Here is a 23,330-nt window from a genome sequence, read left to right as displayed (position 1 = left end):
GCCCCTTCGTGTTGTAACTTGATCCTCGGGATTCCATTTGAATCATTGCAGGGGCATCAGGCCTTATCTCGAGTGATGAGGAAATTGGTGTCTTTGGTGTTGTGGCATGATCCACGAGGTTTCCTCCGGAGTTTAAATATGAGAATGGCCTCCTCTTGAGGTGCAACAGGAACGTCAGGATTCTTTTACCAATGAAGCAGTGGAATCGACCCTCATGTCGAGTGGAGGAAGGGGAAAACGGGGCTCTTCTTGAGTTGTGGGGTAAACATCTGTGTTCCTCTCAGGTGGGGATGGGTATCCCAGGGATCTTCCAGAGTTGCATAAAGGGTGTCCAGTACCCTTTAGCGTTTCAAGAGGCAACGTGGGATTCCTCTTGAGAAACTGCTCTGGAAAAGGGCCTCATCTTGCGTTGAGGGGAGAATCTTGTGGATTTTCTCGAGTTGTGGAGGGAAGCTTGGGGTTCCTCTCAAGTTGTGACGGGGCCCTCAGGGACCCGTTCGTGTTGCCTCAGAGAAGTCAGGTCTCTTTTCGAGTTGCGAACCGCATGCCGAGCTTCCTCTTGATTCACTGCCTTCAAATAGGGCCCTGTGCAGAGTTCAGTTGGTGGACTCAGTGTTCCTCATCAGCATCTTAGGGATCTCAGGATTCCTATCAAGCTTCAACTAGGGAGTCAGGCATCGTCTGGGGTCGAGGCATGGAATTCTGCTTTCCTCTCGAGTTGTCAAAGGGGTATCAGGCATCCTGTCGAGTTCAGGCAGGAAATTTGGGCTTCCTCAAGAGGATCAGTATAGGAGTCAGGGCTCCCATCATGTGAGGGGATCCTCGGTGTTCCATTGGAGCAGGTCCAGGGGAATCAGGACTTATCTGGAGCTGAGGGGGAACTCGGTGTCCTTTTTCCTTTCAGCAGAATCCGTGGGGTTCCATTCAAGATTCAATAGGTGAGACAGGCCTCCTCTTGTGGTGTGAGGGGAAGTTGGGATTCCTCTTGAGCTGAAGCAGGGAATGGGCCCTCGTCTGAAGAGGAGGTGGGAAACACGGGGCACTTCTCGACTTCTGGCATGAAACTCAGGTTTCATCTCGAGTTGTGACTGGGTCTCTGGGTCCCCTTGAGTTGCATGAAGGGAGTCACGCCTCCTCTCGAGTCTGGAGGGGGAACTCGGGATTGCTATCTGGGCGCTGTCAGAGAAAACGGCCTCGTCTCACGTTGACGGGGGAATCTCCTGGCTTTTCTCGAGTTCGGCTTGGGATTCCTCTCCAGGTAGCACGGGGAACTCAGGGAGCCTCTCGTGTTGCCTCAGGGAAGTCAAGTCTCTATTCGAGTTGCGAGGGGGAGCGTGGGATTGCTCTGGAGTCACGACAGGGGAATGAGGTCTCAATTCGCATGGAAGGGGGAATCTCAAGGTGTTTCTCGAGGTGCAGCAGGAAGTTTGGGTTCCCTCAAGTTGCCACGGAGACCTGAGGAAGCCTCTAATCTTGTTTCTGGAAAGTCAGGACTCCTTTGGAGTTTTGAGGGGCCTCTCGGGATTCCACTCGAGTTGGTGCAGGGGACTAGAGTCTCATGTCGAGGTGAGGCCAGAAACTCAGGGTTCCTCTTCAGTTCTGACATGGATCTCAGGGTCCCTATGGAGATTCCACTGGGGAGTCAGACATTGTCTCGTATTGAGGCATGGAACTGCCCTTCCCTCTTGAGGAGTAAAACGGGTGTCAGGCCTCCTGTTGAGCTGAGGTCGGGATCTGGTCCTATTTCTAGAGATACCATGGGGCTCTCAGTCCTCGCTTCATGTTGGGAGTTGATACTAGGGTTTGCATTCGAGTCATTGCAGGGGAATAAGGCCTTATCTTGAGTGGATGGGGAAATTGGGGTCTTTTTGAATTGTGGAATGACCTCTGGAGTTCCTCTGGAGTTTCAGGGTGAGACCGGCCTCCTCTTGAGGTGCGACGGGAATGTCGGGATTCCTTTGCAGATGATGCAGGGGAATGGACCCTCATATAGAGATGAGGAGGGGAAAACGGGGCTCTTCTTGAGTTGTGGCGGGAAACTCGGTTTTCCTTTCGAGTGCAGACGGTTATGTTGGGGAATTTATTAAATTCAATAAGGGTGTCAAGTACCCTTTTGAGGCTCAAGAGGGAAGGTGGGATTTCTCTCGAGATGCTGCAGCAGAAAAGGGTCTCATCTTGCTTTGAGGGGAGAATCTCCTGGTTTTTCTTGAGTTGCAGCAGGAAACTTGGGGTTCCTCTTGGGTTCCGATGGGGACCTCAGGGACCCGCTCGTCTTGTCTCTGAAAAGTCAAGCCTCATTAGAGTTGCGAGGGGCTTCTCGGGTTTCCTCTTCAGTCGGTGCAAGGGCATAGGGCCTCCTTGAGTTGAGGCTGGAATCTCAGGGCTCCTCTTCAGGTTTGACATGGCTCTTGGAGTCCCTATGGAGTTTCAACAGGGGAGTCAGGCCTCGTTTCGTGTGGAGACATGGAACTCCGCTTTCCTCTCAAGGCGTAAAATGGGTGTCAGGCTTCCTGTTGAGTTGACATAGGGATCTGGAGCTTTTGCTTGAGTAGCCACAGGGCTGTCACACATCCCTTCATGTTTAGAGTAGATCCTCGGGGTCAGTGAGGCAATCGAGTCAGTGAGGCAATCAGGCTTATCTGGAGTGGATGGAGGTAGTGGGTCTTTCCAAATGGAGGCACGACTCCCACGGAGGCACTTGAGTTTCAAGGTGAGCCAGGCCTCCTCTTGAGGTGCAACGGGAACATTGGGATTCCTTTACCGATGAAGCAGGGAATCACTATCTCGAGTGGAGGAGGGGAAAACTGGGCTCTCCTTGAGTTGTGTCGTGAAACACGGTATTCCTCTCCAGTGGGGATGGGTATCTAGGGGATCTTCTTGAGTTGCATAAAGGGTTTCCAGTACCGCTTCGCGTTTCAAGACTCAATGTGGGATTCCTCTTGAGACACTGCTCTGGAAAAGGGCTTCACCTCGCATTGAGGGAAGAATATAGTGGTTTTTCTCGAGTTGCGGTGGGAGGCTTCGGGTTCCTCTCGAGTTGAGACGGGGCCCTCAGGGCCCGCTCTTGTTGCCTCAGAGACGTCAGGTCTCTTTTTGTGTTGCGAGGGGCATGTCGGGATTCCTCTCGAGTCACTGCCTGCGAATAGGGCCCTGTCTAAAGTTCAGTCGGTGGACTCAGTATTCCTCACCAGCGTCGACAGGGATCTCGGGCTTCCTACTAAGCTGCAACTAGCGAGTCAGGCCTCGTCTGGGGTCGAGGCATGGAACTCTGCTTTCCTCTGGAGTTGTCAAAGGGGTTTCAGGCCTCCTGACGAGTTCAGGCAGGAAATTTGGGCTTGTTCAAGAGAATCAGCAGGGGAGTCAGGTCTCCTATCATGTTGTGAGGGGATCCTCAGTGTTCCATTGGAGATGGTGCAGGGGAATCAGGACTTATCTGGAGCTGAGGGGGAACTCGGTGTCCTTTTTCCTTTCAGCAGAATCTGTGGGGTTCCACTCAAGATTCAATAGGTGAGACAGGCCTCCTCTTGTGGTGCGAGGGGAAGTTGGGAGTTTTCTTGAGCTACAGCAGGGAGTGGGCCCTCATCTCCAGAGGAGGTGAGAAACACAGGGCTCTTCTCTACTTGTGGTGGGAAACTCGGGTTTAATCTCGAGTTGTGATGGGGTCTCTGGGCCCCCTTGAGTTGCATGAAGGGAGTCACGCCTCCTCTCGAGTCTGGAGACCGAACTCGAGATTCCTCTCTGGGAGCTGTAGGAGAAAATGGCCTCATCTCACGTTGACGGGGGAATCTCCTGGGTTTTCTTGAGTTGAGGCAGGAGGCTTGGGATTCCTCTCCAGGTAGCACGAGGAACTCAGGGAGCCTCTCGTGTTGCCTCAGGGAAGTCAAGTCTCTATTGGAGTTGCGAGGGGGAACGCGGGATTGCTCTGGAGTCACGGCAGGGGAATGAGGTCTCAATTCGCATGGAAGGGGGAATCTCAAGGTGTTTCTCAAGGTGCGGCAGGAAGTTTGGGTTCCCTCAAGTTACCATGGGGACCAGAGGGAGCCTCTAATCTTGTTTCTGGAAAGTCAGGACTCCTTTGGAGTTGTGAGGGGCCTCTTGGGATTCCTTTCGAGACACTGCTCTGGAAAAGGGCATCATCTCGTTTGAGGGGAGAATCACGTGGTATTTTTCAAGTTGCGGCGGGAAGCTTGGGGTTCCTCTCGAGTTGAGATGGGGCCCTCAGGCGCTGCTCTTTTTGCCTCAGAGAAGTCAGGTCTCTTTTTGAGTTGCTAGGGGCAGGTCGGGATTCCTCTCGAGTTGGTGCAGGGGCTAGGGCCTCATGTTGAGTTGAGGCGGGAAACTCAGGGTTCCTCTCCAGTTCTGACATGGATCTCGGGGTTACTATGGAGATTCCACTGGGGAGTCAGACGTCGCTCATACTGAGGCATGGAACTGCGTTTCCCTCTCGAGGTGTAAAAGGGGTGTCAGGCCTCCTGTCAAGCTGAGGTCCGGATCTGGTCCTATTTCTATAGGTGCCAAGGGGCTCTCAATCCTTCCTTTGTGATGTCAGTTGATACTCGGGGTTGCATTCCAGTTGTTGCAAGGGAATCAGGCCTTATCTTGAGCAGATGGGGACATCAGGGTATTTTCAACTTGTGGCACGACCTCTCGAGTTCCTCTGGAGTTTCAGGATGAGGCAGACCTCCACTTGAGGTGAGACGGAAACGTCGGGATTCTTTTGCAGACGAAGCAGGAAAATGGACACTCATCTTGAGACGAAGAGGGAAAAACGGGGCTCTTCTTGAGTTGTGGCGGGAAACTCGTTGTTCCTCTTGAGTGCAGACGGCTATGTCGGGGAAATTCTTGTGTTGCATAAAGGATGTCAAGTACCCTTTTGAGGCTCAAGAGGGAAGGTGGGATTTCTCTCGAGATGCTGCACAGAAAAGGGCCTCATCTGGCCTTGAGGGGAGAATCTCCTGGTTTTTCTCGAGTTGTGGCAGGAAAGTTGGGGTTCCTCTCAAGTTCCGACAGGGACCTCAGGGACCCGCTTGTCTTCCCTGTGAAAAGTCAAGCCTCCATTAGAGTTGTGAGGGTCTTCTCAGGATTCCTCTCTAATTGGTGCAGGAGCATAGGGCCTCCTTGAGTTGAGGACGGAACCTCAGGGCTCCTCTCCAGGTCTGACATGGCTCTCGGGGTTTCTATGGAGTTTCAACAGGGGAGTCAGGCCTCATCTCGTGTGGAGACATGGAACTCCGCTTTCCTCTCAAGGCGTAAAATGGGTGTCAGGCTTCCTGTTGAGTTGACATAGGGATCTGGGGCTTTTGCTTGAGGTGCCACAGGGCTGTCACACATCCCTTCATGTTTAGAGTAGATCCTTGGGGTTACAGTTGAGTCAGTGAGGCAATCAGGCTTATCTGGAGTGGATGGCGGCATTGGGGTCTTTCCAAATGGAGGCACGACGCCTGCGGAGGTGCTCGAGTTTCAAGGTGAGCCTGGCCTCCTCTTGTGCGATGAGAATGTTGGGATTCCTTTACCAACGAAGCAGTGGAATCGACTATCTCTAGTGGAGGAGGGGGACAACGGGGCTCTTCTTGAGTTGTGTCGCGAAACACGGTGTTCCTCTCCAGTGGGGACAGGTATTTCGGGATCTTCCTGAGTTGCATAAAGCGTGTCCAGTACCTTTTCGTATTTTAAGAGGCAACGTGGGGTTCCTCTCGAGACACTTCTCTGGAATAGGGCCTCATCTCACATTGAGGGGAAATCTCGTGGCTTTTCTCCAGTTGCAGCAGGAAGCTTGGGGTTCCTGTAGAGTTGAGACGGGGCCCTCAGTGACTGCTCTTGTTGTCTCAGAGAAGTCAGGTTTCTTTTCGAGTTGTGAAGGGCACATCGAGATTCCTATTGAGTCGCTGCCTGCGAATAGGGCCCTGTCTAGAGTTCAGTCAGTGGGCTCAGTATTCCGCATCAGCATTGACAGGGATCTTGGGCTTCCTATTAAGCTACAATTAGCGAGTCAGGCCTCGTCTGGGGTCGAGGCACGGAACTCTGCTTTCCTCTTGAGTTTTCAAAGGGATGTCAGGCCTCCTGTCGAGTTCAGGCGGGGAATTTGGGCTTCTTCAAAAGGATCAGCAGGGTAGTCAAGCCTCCCATCATGTTTTGAGGGGATCCTCGGTGTTCCATTGGAGAAGGTCCAGGGGAATCAGGACTTATCTGGAGCTGAGGGGGAACTCGGTGTGCTTTTTCCTTTCAGCAGAATCCATGGGGTTCCACTCGAGATTCAATAGGTGAGTTAGGCTTCCTCTTGTGGTGCAAGGGAAGTTGGGATTCCTCTTGAGCTTAAGCTGAAGGGAATGGGCCCTCATCTGAAGAGGAGGTGGGAAACACGGGGCACTTCTTGACTTGTGGCAGGACGCTCGGGTTTCATCTCGAGTTGTGACGGGGTCTCTGGGCCCCCTTGAGTTGCATGAAGGGAGTCACGCCTCCTCTCAAGTCTGGAGAGGGAACTCGGGATTGCTCTCTGGCCTCTGTAGGAGAAAATGGCCTCATCTCACGTTGACGGGGGAATCTCCTGGGTTTTCTCGAGTTGCGGCGGGAGGCTTGGGATTCCTCTCCAGGTAGCACAGGGAACTCAGGGAGCCTCTCATGTTGCCTCAGGAAAGTCAAGTCTATTCGAGTTTCGAGGTGGAGCGCAGGATTGCTCTGGAGTCACGACAGGGGAATGAGGTCTCAATTTGCATGGAAGAGCGAATCTCAAGGTGTTTCTCGAGGTGCGGCAGGAAGTTTGGGTTCTCTCGAGTTGCCATGGGGACCTGAGGGAGCCTCTCATCTAGTTTGTGAGAAGTTAGAACTCTTTTGGAGTTGGGAGGGGCCTCTCGGGATTCCTCTCGAGTTGGGGCAGGGGCTAGGGCCTCATGTCGAGGTGAGGCGGGAAACTCAGGGTTCCTCTCCAGTTCTGACATCGATGTCGGGGTTCCTATGGAGATTCCACTGGGGAGTCAGACGTCATCTCGTATTGAGGCATGGGACTGTACTTCCCTCTCGAGGTGTAAAAGGGGTGTCAGGCCTCCTGTCAAGCTGATGTCTAGATCAGGTCCTATTTGTAGAGGTGCCACGGGGCTCTTAGTCCTCCCTTTGTGACATGAGTTGATACTGGGGGTTGCATTCGAGTTGTTGCAGGGGAATCAGGCCTTATCTTGAATGGATGGAGACATCAGTGTCTTTTTGAATTGTGCCACGACCTCTGGAGTTCCTCTGGAGTTTCAGGGTGAGACCGGCCTCCTCTTGAGGTGCGACGGGAACTTTGGGATCCCTTTGCAGACAAAGCAGGGAAATGGACCCTCATCTTGAGATGAGGAGGGAAAAACGGGGCTCTTCTTGAATTGACGCGGGAACCTCGATGTTCCTCTCGAGTGCAGACGGGTATGTTGGGGAAATTCTTCAGTTGCATAAAGGGTGTCAAGTACCCTTTGAGGCTCAAGAGGGAAGGTGGGATTTCTCTCGAGATGCTGTAGCAGAAAAGGGCCTCATCTGGCATTGAGGGGAGAATCTCCTGGTTTTCTAGAGTTGTGGCAGGAAACTTGGGGTTCCTCTCGAGTTCTGACGGGAATCTCAGGGACCGGCTTGTCTTGCCTGCAAAAAGCCAAGCCTCCATTTGAGTTGTGAGGGGCTTCTCGGGATTCATCTCCAGTCACTGCAGGGGCATAGGGCCTCCTTGAGTTGAGGCCGGAACTTCAGGTCTCCTCTCCAGGTCTGACATGGCTCTTGGGGTTCCTATGGAGTTTCAACAGAGGAGTCAGGCCTCGTCTCGTGTGGAGACATGGAACTCCACTTTCCTCTCAAGGTGTAAAATGGGTGTCAGGCTTCCTGTCAAGTTGTATAGGGATCTGGGGCTTTTGCTTGAGGTAAACAGGGCTGTCACACCTCCCTTCATTTTTAGAGTCAATCTTCGGGGTTACAGTCAAGTCAGTGAGGCAATCAGGCTTATCTGGAGTGGATGGTGGCATTGGGGTCTTTCTGAATGGAGGCACAACTCCTGCGGAGGCACTTGAGTTTCAAGGTGAGCCCGGCCTCCTCTTGTGCGACGGGAACGTTGGGATTCCTTTACTCATGAAGCAGTAGAATCGACCGTCTTGAGTGGAGGAGGGGGACAACGGGGCTCTTCTTGAGTTGTGTCGTGAAACACGGTGTTCCTCTCCAGTGGGGACGGGTATCTCGGCGATCTTCCTTAGTTGCATAAAGGGTGTCCAGTACCTTTTCGCATTTTAAGAGGCAAATGGGATTCCTCTCGAGACACTTCTCTGGAAAAGGGCCTCATCTTGCACTGAGGAGAAATCTCGTGGTTTTTCGCGAGTTGCAGTGGGATGCTTGGGGTTCCTCTCGAGTTGAGATGGGGCATTCAGTGACCGCTCTTGTTGCCTCAGAGAAGACAGGTCTCTTTTTGAGTTGCGAGGGGCACATCTGGATTCCTCTCAATTCGCTGCCTGCACATAGGGCCCTGTCTAGAGTTCAGTTGGTGGACTCAGTGTTCTTCATTGGCATCGACAGGGATCTTGAGCTTCCTATTAATCTGCAACTAGCGAGTCAGGCCTCTTCTGGGAACGAGGCATTGAACACTGCTTTCCTCTCGAGTTGTCAAAGGGGTGTCAGGCCTCCTGTCGAGTTCAGGCAGGAAATTTGGGCTTCCTCAAGAGGACCAGCATGGGAGTCAGGCCTCCCATCATGTTGTGAGGGGTTCCTTGGTGTTTCATTGGAGCAGGTCCAGGGGAATCAGGACTTATCTGGAGCTGAGGGGGAACTCGGTGTTCTTTTGCGTTGCAGCAGAATCCGTGGGGTTCCACTCAAGATTTAATAGGTGAGACAGGCCTCCTCTTGTAGTGCGAGGGGAAATTGGGATTCCTCTTGAGCTGAAGCAGGGAATGGGCCCTCATCTGAATAGGAGTTGGGAAACACGGGACTCTTCTTGACTTGTGTTGGGAAACTCGGATTTCATCTCAAGTTGTGACTGGGTCTCTGGGCCCCCTTGAGTTGCATGAAGGGAGTCACGCCTCCTCTCGAGTCTGGAGAGGGAACTCGGGATTGCTCTCTGGGCGCTATAGGAAAAACACACCTCATCTCGTGTTGACAGGGTAATCTCCTGGGTTTTCTCGGGTTGTGGAGGAAGGTTTGGGATTCCTCTGCAATTACCAAAGGAACTCAGGGAGCCTCTAGTGTTGCCTCAGGGAAGTCAAATCTCTATTTGAGGTGCAAGGGGGAGTGCGGGATTCCTCTGGAGTCACAACAGGCGAATGAGGTCTCAATTCGCATTGAAGTGCGAACCTCAAGGTGTTTCTCGAGGTGTGGCAGGAAGTTTGGGTTCCCTCGAGTTGCCACGGGGACCTGAGGGGGCCTCTCATCTTGTTTCTGAGAAGTCAGGACTCTTTTGGAGTTGTGAGGGGTCTCTCGGGATTCCTTTCGAGTTGGTTCAGGGGCTAGGGTTTCGTGTTGATGTGAGGCGGGAAACTCAGGGTTCCTCTCCAGTTCTGACATGGATCTCGGGGTTCCTATGAAGATTCCACTGGGGAGTCAGACGTCATCTCGTATTTAGGCATGGGATTGCGCTTCCCTCTCGAGGTGTAAAAGGGTTGTCAGGCTTCCTGTCGATCTGAGGTCCGGATCTGGTCCTATTTCTAGAGGTGCCACGGGGCTCTCAGTCCTCCCTTCGTGACATGAGTTGACACTCGGTGTTGCATTTGAGTCGTTGCAGGGGAATCAGGCCTTATCTTGAGTGGATGGGGACACCAGGGTCTTTTCGAATTGTGCCATGACCTCTGGAGTTCCTCTAAGGTTTCAGGGTGAGACCGGCCTCCTTTTGAGTTGCGACGGGAATGTCGGGATTCCTTTGCAGACGAAACAGGGAAATGGACCCTCATCTTGAGATGAGGAGGGAAAAGCGGGGCTCTTCTGAGTTGTGGCGGGAAACTCGTTGTTCCTCTCGAGTGCAGATGGTATGTCGGGGAACTTATTGAGTTGTGTAAAGGATGTCACATACTCTTTCGAGGCTCAAGAGGTAAGGTGGGATTTCTCTCGAGATGCTGCAGTGGAAAAGGGCCTCATCTGGCATTGAGGGGAGAATGTCCTGGTTTTTCTCAAGTTGCGGCAGGATACTTGAAGTTTCTCTCGAGTTCCAACTGGGACCTCAGGACCCGCTCGTCTTGCCTGCGAAAAGTCAAGCCTCCATTCGAGTAGCGAGTGGCTTCTCTGGATTCCTCTCGAGTCGCTGCAGGGGTATAGGGCCTCCTTGAGTTGAGGCTGGAACTTCAGGGCCCCTCTCCAGGTCTGACATGGCTCTCAGGGTTCCTATGGGGTTTCAACAGGGGAGTCAGGCCTCGTCTTGTGTGGAGATATGGAAGTCCGCTCTCCTCTCAAGGTGTAAAACAGGTGTCAGGCTTCCTGTCGAGTTGACATAGGGATCTGGGGATTTTGCTTGAGGTGCCACAGGGCTGTAGCACCTCCCTTCATGTTTAGAGTAGATCCTCGGGGTTACAGTCGAGTCCGTGAGGCAATCAGGCTTATCTGAAGTGGATGGGGGCATTGGGGTCTTTCCAAATTGGAGGCAGGACTCCCGGAAGGCACTTGAGTTTCAACGTAAGACTGGCCTCCTCTTGACGTGTGATGGGAACGTTCGGATTCCTGTACTGACGAAGCAGGGGAATCACCATCTCGAGTGGAGAAGGGGGAAAACGGGGCTCTTCTTGAGTTGTGTCATGAAACACGGTGTTCCTCTCCAGTGGGGATTGGTATGTCGGGGATCTTTCTGAGTTGCCTAAAGGGTGTCCAGTACCTTTTTGCATTTTAAGAGGGAACGTGGGATTCCTCTCGAGATACTTCTCAGGAAAAGGGCCTCATCTCGAGTTGAGGGGAAATCTTGTGGTTTTTCTCGAGTTGCGGCGGGAAGCTTGGGGTGCCTCTTGAGTTGAGATGGGGCCCTCAGGGGCCGCTCTTGTTGCCTCAGAGAAGTCAGATCTCTTTTTGAGCTATGAAGGGCACGTCGGGATTTCTCTTGTGTCGCTGACTGTGAATAGGGACCTGTCCAGAGTTCAGTTGGTGGACTCAGTGTTCCACACCAGCATCGACAGGGATCTCGGGCTTCCTATTAAGCTGCAACTAGCGAGTCAGGCCTCGTCTGGGGACAAGGCAGGGAACTCTGCTTTCTTCTCGAGTTGTCAAAGGGTATCAGGCCTCCTGTCGAGTTCAGGCGGGGAATTTGGGCTTCTTCACGAGGATCAGCAGGGGAGTCAGGCCTCCCATCATGTTGTGAAGGGATCCTTGGTGTTCTATTGGAGTCGGTGCAGGGGATTCAGGACTTATCTGGAGCTGAGGGGGAACTCAGTGTCCTTTTCTTTGAAGCAGAGTCTGTGGGGTTCCACTCGAGGTTCAATAGGTCAGATAGGCTTCCTCATGTGGTGTGAGGGGAAGTTGGGGTTCCTCTTGAGCTGAAGCAGGCAATGGGCCCTCATCTGAAGAGGAGGTGGGAAACACGGGGCGCTTCTCGACTTCTGGCGTGAAACTCAGGTTTCATCTAGAGTTGTGACGGGGTCTCTGGGCCCCCTTGAGTTGCATGAAGGGAGTCACGCCTCCTCTCGAGTCTGGAGAGGGAACTCGGGATTGCTATCTGGGCGCTGTCAGAGAAAACGGCCTTGTATCTCATTGATGGGGGAATCTCCTGGCTTTTCTCGAGTTGTGGCGGGAGGCTTGAGATTCCTCTCCATGTACCATGGGGAACTCAGGGAGCCTCTTGTGTTGCCTCAGGGAAGTCAAATCTCTATTAGAGTTGTGAGGTGGAGTGTAGGATTGCTCTGGAGTCATGACAGGGGAATAAGGTCTCAACTCGCCTGGAAGGGCGAATCTCAAGATGTTTCTTGACGTGTGGCAGGAAGTTTGGGTTCTCTCGAGTTGCCACGGGGACCCGAGGGAGCCTCTCATCTTGTTTCTGAGAAGTCAGAACTCTTTTGGTGTTGTGAGGGGCCTCTCGGGATTCCTTTCGAGTTGGTGCATGCGTTAAGGCCTCATGTCGAGGTTAGGCAGGAAACTCAGGGTTCCTCTCCAGTTCTGACATGGAACTCGGGGTTCCTATGAAAATTCCACAGGGGAGTCAGACGTCGTCTCGTACTGAGGCATGGGACTGCGCTTCCTTCTCGAGGTGTAAAAGGGTTGTCAGGCCTCCTGTCGAGCTGAGGTCCAGATCTGGTCCTATATCTAGTGGTGCCACAGGGCTCTCAGTCCTCCCTTTTGACATGAGTTGATACTCTGGGTTGAACTCGAGTCGTTGCAGGGAAATCAGGTCTTATCTTTAGTGGATGGGGACATTGGGGTCTTTTCGAATTGTGCCACGACCTCTGGAGTTCCTCTGGAGTTTAAGGGTGAGACCGGCCTCCTCTTGAGTTGTGACGGGAATGTCAGGACTCCTTTGCAGACGAAGCAGGGAAATGGGCCCTCATCTTGAGATGAGGAGGGAAAAACGGGGCTCTTCTTGAGTAGTGGCGGGAAACTCGTTGTTCCTCTCGAGTGCAGACGGTATGTCGGGGAACTTCTTGAATTGCATAAAGAGAGTCATGTACTCTTTCAAAGCAGATGAGGGAAGGTGGGATTTCTCTCGAGATGCTGCAGCGGAAAAGAGCCTGATCTGGCATTGAGATGATAATGTCCTGGTTTTTCTTGAGTTGTGGCAGGAAACTTGGGGTTCCTCTCAAGTTCCGACGGGGATCTCAGGGACCCTCTCGTCTTGCCTGTGAAAATTCAGGCCTCCATTAGAGTTGCGAGGGTCTTCTCAGGATTCCTTTCCAATCAGTGCAGGGACATAGGGCCTCCTTGAGTTGAGGCTGGAACCTCAGGGCTCCTTTCCAGGTCTGACATGGCTCTCGGGGTTCCTATGGAGTTTCAACAGGGGAGTCAGGCCTCGTCTCCTGTGGAGACATGGAACTCCGCTTTCCTCTCAAGGTGTAAAACGGGTGTCAGGCTTCCTGTCGAGTTGACATAGCGATCTGCTCTTTTGCTTGAGGTGCCACAGGGCTGTCACACCTCCCTTCATGTTTAGAGTCAATCCTCGTGGTTACAGTCGACTCAGTGAGGCAATCAGGGTTATCTGGAGTTGATTGGGCCAGTGGGGTCTTTCTGAATGGAGGCATGACTCCCGGGGAGGTGCTCGAGTTTCAAAGTGAGACTGGCCTCCTCTTGACTTGCGACGGGAACGTTGGGATCCCTTTTCTAACGAAGCAGGGGAATCGACCATCTCAAGTGGAGGAGGGGGAAAACGGGGCTCTTCTTGAGTTGTGTCGTGAAACATGGTGTTCCGCTCCAGTGGGGACCGGTATCTCAGGGATCTTCCTGAGTTGCGTAAAGGGTGTCCCGTACCCTTTAGCGTTTCAAGAGGCAACGTGGGATTCCTCTCGAGACATTGCTCTGGAAAAGGGCCTCGTCTCGCATTGAGGGGAGAACCTTGTGGTTTTTCTTGAGTTGCGGTGGGAAGATTGTGGTTCCTCTTAAGTTGAGACAGGGCCCTCCGGGACCACTCTTGTTGCCTCAGAGAAGTCAGGTCTCTATTCAGTTGCGAGGGGCACGTTGGGATTCCTCTCGAGTCACTGCCTGCACATAGGGCCCTGTCTAGAGTTCAGTCGGTGGACTCAGTGTTCCTCACCAGCATCGACGGGGATCTCGGGCTTCCAATTAAGCTGCAGCTAGTGAGTCAGGCCTCGTCTGGGGACGAGGCAGGGAACTCTGCTTTCCTCTCGAGTTGTCAAAGGGGTATCAGGCATCCTGTCAAGTTCAGGCGGGGAATTTGGGCTTCCTCAAGAAGATCAGCATGGGAGTCAGGCCTCCCATCATGTTGTGAGGGGATCCTCGGTGTTTCATTGGAGCAGGTCCAGGGGAATCAGGACTTATCTGGAGCTGAGGGGGAACTCGGTGTCCTTTTTCCTTTCAGCAGAATCCGTGGAGTTACACTCAAGATTAGTAGGTAAGACAGGCCTCCTCTTGTGGTGCGAGGGGAAGTTGGGATTCCTCTTGAGCTGAAGCAGGGAATGGGCCCTCATCTGAAGAGGAGGTGGGAAACACGGGACTCTTCTCTACTTGTGGTGGGAAACTCGGGTTTCATCTCTAGCTGTGACTGGGTCTCTGGGCCCCCTTGAGTTGCATGAAGGGAGTCACGCCTCCTCTCGAGTCTGGAGAGGGAACTCGAGATTGCCTTCTGGGTGCTGTAGGAGAAAACGCCTCCTCTCTCATTGACAGGGTAATCTCCTGGGTTTTCTCGAGTTGTGGCAGGAGGCTTGGGATTCCTCTTCAAGTACCAAAGGAACTCAGGGAGCCTCTTGTGTTGCCTCAGGGAAGTCAAATCTCTATTAGAGTTGTGAGGTGGAGCGCAGGATTCCACTGGAGTTCCAACAGGAGAATGAGGTCTCAATTCGCATTGAAGTACGAATCTCAAGGGGTTTCTTGAGGTGTGGCAGGAAGTTTTGGTTACCTCGAGTTGCCACGAGGACCCGAGGGAGCCTCTCATCTTGTTTCTGAGAAGTCAGGACTCTTTTGGAGTTGTGAGGGGCCTCTCGGGATTCTTCTCGAGTTGGTGCAGGGGCTAGGGCCTCATGTTGAGGTGAAGTGGGAAACTCAGGGTTCCTCTCCAGTTCTGACATGGAACTCGGGGTTCCTATGAAAATTCCACAGGGGAGTCAGACGTCATCTCGTACTGAGGCATGGGACTGCGCTTCCTTCTCGAGGTGTAAAAGGGTTGTCAGGCCTCCTGTCGAGCTGAGGTCCAGATCTGATCCTATTTCTAGAGGTGCCACTGGGCTCTCAGTCCTCCCTTCGTGACGTGAGTTGATATTCGGGGTCGCATTTGAGTCGTTGCAGGGGAATCAGGCCTTATCTTGAGTGGAATGAGACATTGGTGTCTTTTTGACTTGTGGCATGACCTCTGGAGTTCCTCTGGAGTTTCAGGGTGAGACCGACCTCCTCTTGAGGTGCGACATGAATGTTGGGATTCCTTTGAAGAGGAAGTAGGGAAATGGACCCTCATCTTGAGATGAGGAGGGAAAAATGGGGCTCTTCTTGAGTTGTGGCTAGAAATTCGTTGTTCCTCTTGAGTGCAGGCGGTATGTCGGGGAACTCCTTGAGTTGCATAAAGGGTGTCAAGTACCCTTTGAGGCTCAAGAGGGAAGGTGGGATTTCTCTCGAGACGCTGTAGCGGAAAAGGGCCTCATCTGGAGTTGAGGGGAGAATCTCCTGGTTTTCTCGAGTTGCGGCAGGAAACTTGGGGTTCCTCTCTAATTCCGATGGGGACTTCAGGGACCCTCTTGTCATGCCTGTGAATAGTCAAGCCTCAATTCGAGTTGTGAGGGTCTTCTCAGGATTCCTCTCTAATTGGTGCAGGAGCATAGGGCCTCCTTGAGTTGAGGCTGGAACCTCAGGGCTCCTTTCCAGGTCTGACATGGCTCTCGGGGTTCCTACGGAGTTTCAACAGGGGAGTCAGGCCTCGTCTCGTGTGGAGACATGGAACTCCGCTTTCCTCTCAAGGTGTAAAACGGGTGTCAGGCTTCCTGTCAAGGTGACATAGGGATCTGGGGCTTTTGCTTGAGGTGCCACAGGGCTGTCACACCTCTCTTTGTATTTAGAGTAGATCCTCAGGGTTACAGTCGACTCAGTGAGGCAATCAGGCTTATCTGGAGTGGATGGGGGTATTGGGGTCTTCCCAAATTGGAGGCACTACTCCCGGGGAGGCACTCGAGTTTCAGGTGAGACCGGTCTCCTCTTGACGTGCTACAGGAACGTTGGGATTTTTTTTTCAATGAAGCAGGGGAATCGACCATCTTGAGTGAAGGAGGGGGAAAACGGGGCTCTTCTTGAGTTGTGTCATGAAACACGGTGTTCCTTTCCAGTGGGGACGTGTATCTCAGGGATCTTCCTATGTTGCATAAAGGGTGTCCTGTACCCTTTCGCGTTTCAAGTGGCAATGTGGGATTCCTCTCGAGACACTCCTCTGGAATAGGGCCTCATCCCCAGTTGAGGGGAGAATCTCGTGGTTTTTCTTGAGTTGTGGCAGGAACGTTGGGGTTCCTCTCGAGTTGAGACGAGGCCCTCAGGGACCACTCTTGTTGCCTCAGAGAAGTCAGGTCTCTTCGAGTTGTGAGGGGCAGGTCGGGATTCCTCTTGAGTCGCTACCTGCGAATAGGGCCCTGTCTAGAGTTCAGTCGGTGGACTCAGTGTTCCTCACCAGGGTCGACGGGGATCTCAAGCTTCCTATCAAGCTGCAACTAGGGAGTCAGACCTCATCTGGGGTCGAGGTCAAAGGGGTGTCAGGCCTCCTGTTGAGTTCAGGCGGGGAATTTGAGACTCTTCAAGAGGATCAGCAGGGGAGTCAGGCCTTCCATCATGTTGTTAGCAGATCCTCGGTGTTCCATTGGAGCCGGTGCAGGGGAATCAGGACTTATCTGGAGCTGAGGGGGAACTCGGTGTCCTTTTTCCTTGCAGCAGAATCCATGGGGTTCCACTCGAGATTCAATAGCTAAGACAGACCTCCTCTTGTGGTGAGAGGGGAAGTTGGGATTCCTCTTGAGCTGAAGCGGTGAATGAGCCCTCATCTGAAGAGGAGGTGGGAAACACAGGGATCTTCTTGATTTGCGGCATGAAACTCAGGTTTCATCTCGAATTGTGACTGAGTCTCTAGGGCTCCTGAGTTGTATGAAGGAAGTCACACCCCTTCTCGAGTCTGGAGAGGGAACTCGGATTGCTCTCTGGGTGCTGCAGGAAAAAAGCACCTCATCTCACGTTGACGGGGGAATCTCCTGGGTTTTTTCGAGTTGCGGTGGGAGGCTTAAGATTCCTCTCCAGGTAGCACGAGGAAGTCAGAGAGCCTTTCCTATTGCCTCAGGGAAGTCAAGTCTCTATTCGAGTTGCAAGGGGGAGCGTGGGATTGCTCTGGAGTCACGACAGGGGAATAAGATCTCAATTTGCATGGAAGCGGGAATCTCAAGGTGTTTCTCGAGGTGCGGCCTGTAGTTAGGGTCCTCTCAAGTTGCCACGGGGACCTGAGGGAGCCTCTCATCTTGTTTCTGGAAAGTCAGGACACCTTTGGAGTTGTGAGGGTCCTCTCAGGATTCCTCTAAAGTTGGTGCAGGGCCTAGGGCCTCATGTCGAGGTTTGGCGGGAAACTCGTTGCTCCTCTCCAGTTCTGACATGGATCTCTGGGTTACTATGGAGATTCCACTGGGGAGTCAGATGTCATCTCGTATTGAGGCATTGAACTGCGCCTCCCTCTCGAGGTGTAAAAGGGGTGTCAGGCCTCCTGTCGAGCTGAGGTCCAGATCTGGTCCTATTTCCAGAGATGCCACCGTGCTCTCAGTCCTTCCTTCGTGTTGTGGGTTGATACTTGGGGTCGCATACGAGTCGTTGCAGGGGAATAAGGCCTTATCTTGAGTGGACGTGGACATTGGGGTCTTTTCGAATTGTGGAACGACCCCTGGAGTTCCTCTGGCATTTCAGGGTGAGACCGGCCTCCTCTTGAGGTGCAACGGGAACGTTGGGATTCCTTTGCAGATGAAGCAGGGAAATGGACCCTCATCTTGAGATGAGGAGGGAAAAACGGGTCTGTTCTTGAGTTTTGTTGGGATACTCAGTGTTCCTCTGGAGTGCAGATGGGTATAATCAGGTAACTTCTTGAGTTGCATAAAGGGTGTCAAGTACCCTTTTGAGGCTCAAGAGGGAAGGTGGGATTTCTCTCAAGATGCTGCAGCGGAAAAGGGCCTCATCTGGCCTTGAGGGGAGAATCTCCTGGCTTTTCTCGAGTTGTGGCAGGATGCTTGAAGTTTCTCTTGAGTTCTGTCGGGGACGTCAGGGACCCACTCGTCTTGCCTGTGAAAAGTCAAACCTCCATTAGAGTTGGGAGGGGCTTCTCGAGATTCCTCTCCAGTCGGTGCAGGGGCATAGGGCCTCCTTGAGTTGAGGCTGGAACCTCAAGGCTCCTGTCCATGTTTGACATGGCTCTCGGGGTTCCTATGGAGTTTCAACAGGGGAGTCAGGCCTCGTCTCGTGTGGAGACATGGAACTCCGCTTTCCTCTCAAGGTGTAAAACGGTGTCAGGCTTCCTGTCGAGTTGACATAGGGATCTGGGGCTTTTGCTTTAGGTGCCACAGGGCTGTCACATCTCTCTTCATGTTTAGAGTAGATCCTCGGGGTTACAGTTGAGTCAGTGCAGGCAATTCAACTTAAGACGAGAGAGTGAGTTTGTAAAAAAACAATGTTCACACTCTTTTGAATGTCATATAGAGGGTTTTTATGAAGAACTAACAAAATGTTTTCCTTATTTTTTTCCTGTTTCTTGTTGAGTGTTTTGGTGGTTCTTGTTTTTTCGTTGAATTAAAGTATAGTCTGTTAAATTACCTTGTAAGTTTCAGGTGTATAGCATGTGATTTGTTATTTCTTGTATGTGTGTGTGTGTGTGTGTGTGTATGTGTGTGTGTGTGTGTATACATATATATGTATATGTATATATGTGTGTGTGTGTATATATATATATATATATATATATATATATATATATATATAGTTCCCTCTGGAAGGTCATTTTAATTTGAAGTGATTTCTCTTTTTTAAAAAAATTCTCACTTTGAAATTAATGAAGTGATGTCTTCTATTTAAGCTAGCAAAGCTTTCCTTTAGAGATAATTCAAGATAAGCCCTGTTTTAGGCCTTCGGAGATGTATTATGAATTAAGAATTTCTGGCCCTTCTGTTTCTTGTGGTTTCTAACTTCAGTTCAGTCTCTCATTCCTGTCTGATGCTAAATACTTAATGTACTTATTTAATTTTTCTTACTGTTTGCTATAACCTTGGTGGGTGTTTTAGATCTTTCTGAAAATAAAGAGGAAAACATAAGCATTTTATCTATTCTTTTTACTAAAATTTTAATTTATTATTTTATAAATGAAATTCTTAATCTCTCTTCATTAAATGAGAAAATTTTCACCTGCAACTATCTGAAAGAAGAAATGTAGAAATATATTTTTTCCTCTGGAAAGAGTCTGATTTCTTTTTTCTGAATGTCAGCAAATAATGGGTAATTACATACATTAAATGAATGAGATCACTATTTATGCTTTTTTCTTATATAGACTACTTGTTATTATTAAATCATAAGTAAAGAAAAATTACCACCAGTGCTTATAAAATTATCTGTGGGAGATATTTTTTCTTTTAAAAATATCTCTAGCAACATGTACATTCCATGTTATTTTTATTTATTTATTTTTTATTTTAACTGGAGGCTAGTTTCTTTACAATATTTTAGTGGTTTTGCCATACACTGACATGAATCAGCCGTGGATGTACATGTGTTCCCCATCCTGAACTCCTCTCCCACCTCCCTCCTCATCCCATCCCTCTGGGTCATCCCAGTGCACCAGCCCTGAGCACCCTGTCTCATGCATCAAACCTGGACTGGCGATCTGTTTCACATATGATAATATACATGTTTCAATGCTATTCTCTCAAGTAATCCCACCCTTGCCTTCCCCCATAGAGTCCAAAACACTGTTCTTTACATTTGTGTCTCTTTTGCTGTCTCGCATATAGGGTTATTGTTACCATCTTCCTAAATTCCATATATATGCATTAGTATACTGTATTGGTGGTTTTCTTTCTGGCTTACTTCACTCTGTATAATAGGCTTTAGTTTCATCCACCTCATTAGAACTGATTTAGAAGTATTCTTTTTAATGGCGGTGTAATATTCCATTGTTTATAGGTACCACAGCTTTCTTATCCATTCGTCTGCCAATGGACATTTTGGTTGCTTCCATGTGCTGGCTATTATAAACAGTGCTGCAATGAACATTGGGGTACACGTGTGTCTTTCACTTCTGGTTTCCTCAGTGTGTATGCCCAGCAGTGGGTTTGCTGGGTCACATGGCAGTTCTATTTCCAGTTTTTTAAGGAATCTCCACACTGTTCTCCATAGTAGCTATACTAGTTTGCATTCCCACCAACAATGTAAGAGGGTTCCCTTTTCTCCACACTTTCTCCAGCATTTATTGTTTGTAGACTGTTGGATAGCAGCCATTTTGACCAGTATGAGATGGTACCGCATGGTGGTTTTGATTTGCATTTTCCTGATAATGAGTGACGTTGAGCATCTTTTCATGTGTTTGTTAGCCATCTGTATGTCTTCTTTGGAGAAATGTCTGTTTAGTTCTTTGGCCCATTTTTTGATTGGGTCATTTATTTTTCTGGAGTTGAGCTGTAGGAGTTGCTTGTATATTTTTGAGATTAGTTGTTTGTCAGTTGCTTCATTTGCTATTATTTTCTCCCAATCTGAAGGCTCTCTCTTCACCATCCTTATAGTTTCCTTCGTTGTGCAAAAGTCTTTGAGTTTAATTAGGTTCAAATTGTTTATTTTTGCTTTTATTTACATTACTCTGGGAGGTGGGTCATAGAGGACCCTGCTGTGATTTATGTCGGAGAGTGTTTTGCCTATGTTCTCCTCTAGGAGTTTTATAGTTTCCGGTCTTATGTTTAGATCTTTAATCCATTGTGAGTTTATTTTTGTGTATGGTATTAGAAAGTGTTCTTGTTTTATTATTTTTCAAGTGGTTGACCAGTTTTCCAAGCACAATTGTTAAAGAGATTGTCTTTTGTCCATTGTATATTCTTGCCTCCTTTGTCATCAATAAGGTGTCCATAGGTGCATGGATTTATCTTTGGGCTTTCTATTTTGTTCCATTGATCTATATTTCTGTCTTTGTGCCAGTACCATACTGTCTTGATGACTGTAGCTTTGTAGTAAAGCCTGAAGTCAGGTAGGTTGATTCCTCCAGTTCCATTCTTATTTCACAAGATAGCTTTGGCTATTCAAAGTTTTTGTATTTCCATACAAATTGTGATATTATTTGTTCTAGTTCTGTGAAAGGTACCGTCGGTAGCTTGATAGCAATTGCATTGAATCTATAGATTGCTTTGGGTAGTATACTCATTTTCACTATATTGATTCTTCCAATCCATGAACATGGTACATTTCTCCATCTATTTATGTCCTCTTTGATTTCTTTCAACAGTGTTTTATAATGTTCTATATATACGTCTTTTGTTTCTTTAGGTAGGTATATTCTAAGTATTTTATTCTTTTCGTTGCAATGGTGAATGGAATTGTTTCCTTAATTTCTTTATCTGTTTTCTCATTGTTAATGTATAGGAATGCAAGGGATTTCTGTGTATTAATTTTATATCCTGAAACTTATCTATATTCATTGATTAGCTCTAGTAATTTTCTGGTGGAGTCTTTAGGGTTTTCTATGTAGAAGATCATGTCATTTGCAAACAGTGAAAGTTTTACTTCTTTTCTAATCTAGATTCCTTTATTTCTTTTTCTGCTCTGATTGCTGTGGCCAAGACTTCCAAAACTATGTTGAATAGTAGTGGTGAGAGTGGGCACCCTTGTCTTGTTCCTGAATTTAGGGGAAATGCTTTCAATTTTTCAGCACTGAGGATAATGTTTGCTGTGAGTTTGTCGTATATAACTTTTATTATGTTGAGGTATGTTCCTTCTGTTCCTGCTTTCTGGAAAGTTTTTATAATAAATGGATGTTGCATTTTGTCAAAGGCTTTCTCTGCATCTATTGAGATAATCATATGGTTTTTATCTTTCAATTTGTTAATGTGGTGTATTACATTGATTGATTTGTGGATATTGATAAATCCTTGCATCCTTGGGATAAAGCCCACTTGGTCATGATGTATGATCTTTTTAATATGTTGTTGGATTCTGTTTGCTAGAATTTTGTTTAGGATCTTTGTATCTATGATCATCAGTGATATTGGCCTGTAGTTTTCTTTTATGTGGCATCTTTGTCTCGTTTTGGTACTAGGGTGATGGTGGCCTCCTAGAATTAGTTTGGAAGTTTACTGTCCGCTGCAATTTTCTGGAAGGGTTTCAGTAGGATCGGTGTTGGCTCTTCTCTTAATTTTTGGTAGAATTCAGCTGTGAAACCGTCTGGTTCTGGGCTTTTGTTTGCTGCAAGTTTTCTGATTACAGTTTCGATTTCCATGCTTGTGATGGGTCTGTTTAGATTTTCTATTTCTTCCTGGTTCAGTTTTGGAAAGTTATACTTTTCTAAGAATTTGTCCATTTCTTCCAGGTTGTCCATTTTATTGTCATATAGTTGCTGATAGTAGTCTCTTATGATCCTTTGTATTTCTGTGTTGTCTGTTGTGATTTTTCCATTTTCATTTCTAATTTTGTTGACTTGATTTTTCTCCCTTTGTTTCTTTTTGAGTCTGGCTAATGGTTTGTCAATTTTATTTATCTTCTCAAAGAAACGTCTTTTAGCTTTGTTTATTATGGTCTCTTTTGTTTCTTTTGCATTTCTTTCTGCCCTAATTTTTAAGATTTATTTCCTTCTACTAACCCTGGGGTTCTAGAGTTAGGTTATTTATTTGACTTTTTACTTGTTTCTTGAGGTAAGCCTGTATTGCTATAAGCCTTCACTTAGCACTGCTTTTACAGTATCCCATAGGTTTTGGGTTGTTTTGTTTTCATTTTCCTTCATTTATATGCACATTTTGATTTCTTTTTTGATTTCTTCTGTGATTTGTTGGTTATTCAGAACCGTGTTGTTCAGCCTCCATATGTTGGAATTTTTAATAGTTTTTCTCCTGTAATTGACGTCTAATCTTACTGTATTGAGGTCAGAAAAGATTTTTGGAATGATTTCAATTTTTTTTAATTTACCAAGGCTAGATTTATGACCCAGGATGTGATCTATCCTGGAGAAGGTTCCATGTGCACTTGAGAAAATGGTGAAATTCATTGTTTTGGGGTGAAATGTCCTATAGATATCATTTAGGTCTAACTGGTCCATTGTATCATTTAAAGTTTGTGTTTCCTTGTTAATTTTCTGTTTAGTTGATCTATCCATAAGTGTGAGTGGGGTGTGAAAGACTCCTACTATTATTGTGTTATTGTTAATTTCCACTTTCATACTTGTTAGCATTTGCCTTACATATTGTGGTGCTCTTATGTTGGTGCATACATATTTATAATTGTTATATCTTCTTCTTGGATTGATCCATTGGTCATTATGTAGTTTCCTTCTTTGTCTCTTTTCACAGCCTTTATTTTAAAGTCTATTTTATCTGATATGAGTATTGCTACTCCTGCTTTCTTTTGGTCTCTATTTGCATCAAGTAACTTTTTCCAGCCCTTCACTTTCAGTCTGTATGTGTCCCTGCCGGGAGCCAATGTGAGGAACTCCGCCCCTGGCAAAGGTCATGAGGAAGGAGGCTCGGCATACACAAAGGTGGGATCGAGCCCCAGAAGTCCCCCTGGAAATTCTTGAG

The sequence above is a fragment of the Bos indicus x Bos taurus genome, chromosome 1 (assembly GCF_003369695.1).
Source record: "Bos indicus x Bos taurus breed Angus x Brahman F1 hybrid chromosome 1, Bos_hybrid_MaternalHap_v2.0, whole genome shotgun sequence".
Classification (NCBI taxonomy): domain Eukaryota; kingdom Metazoa; phylum Chordata; class Mammalia; order Artiodactyla; family Bovidae; genus Bos; species Bos indicus x Bos taurus.
Note: the sequence above shows the minus strand (reverse complement) of the source record.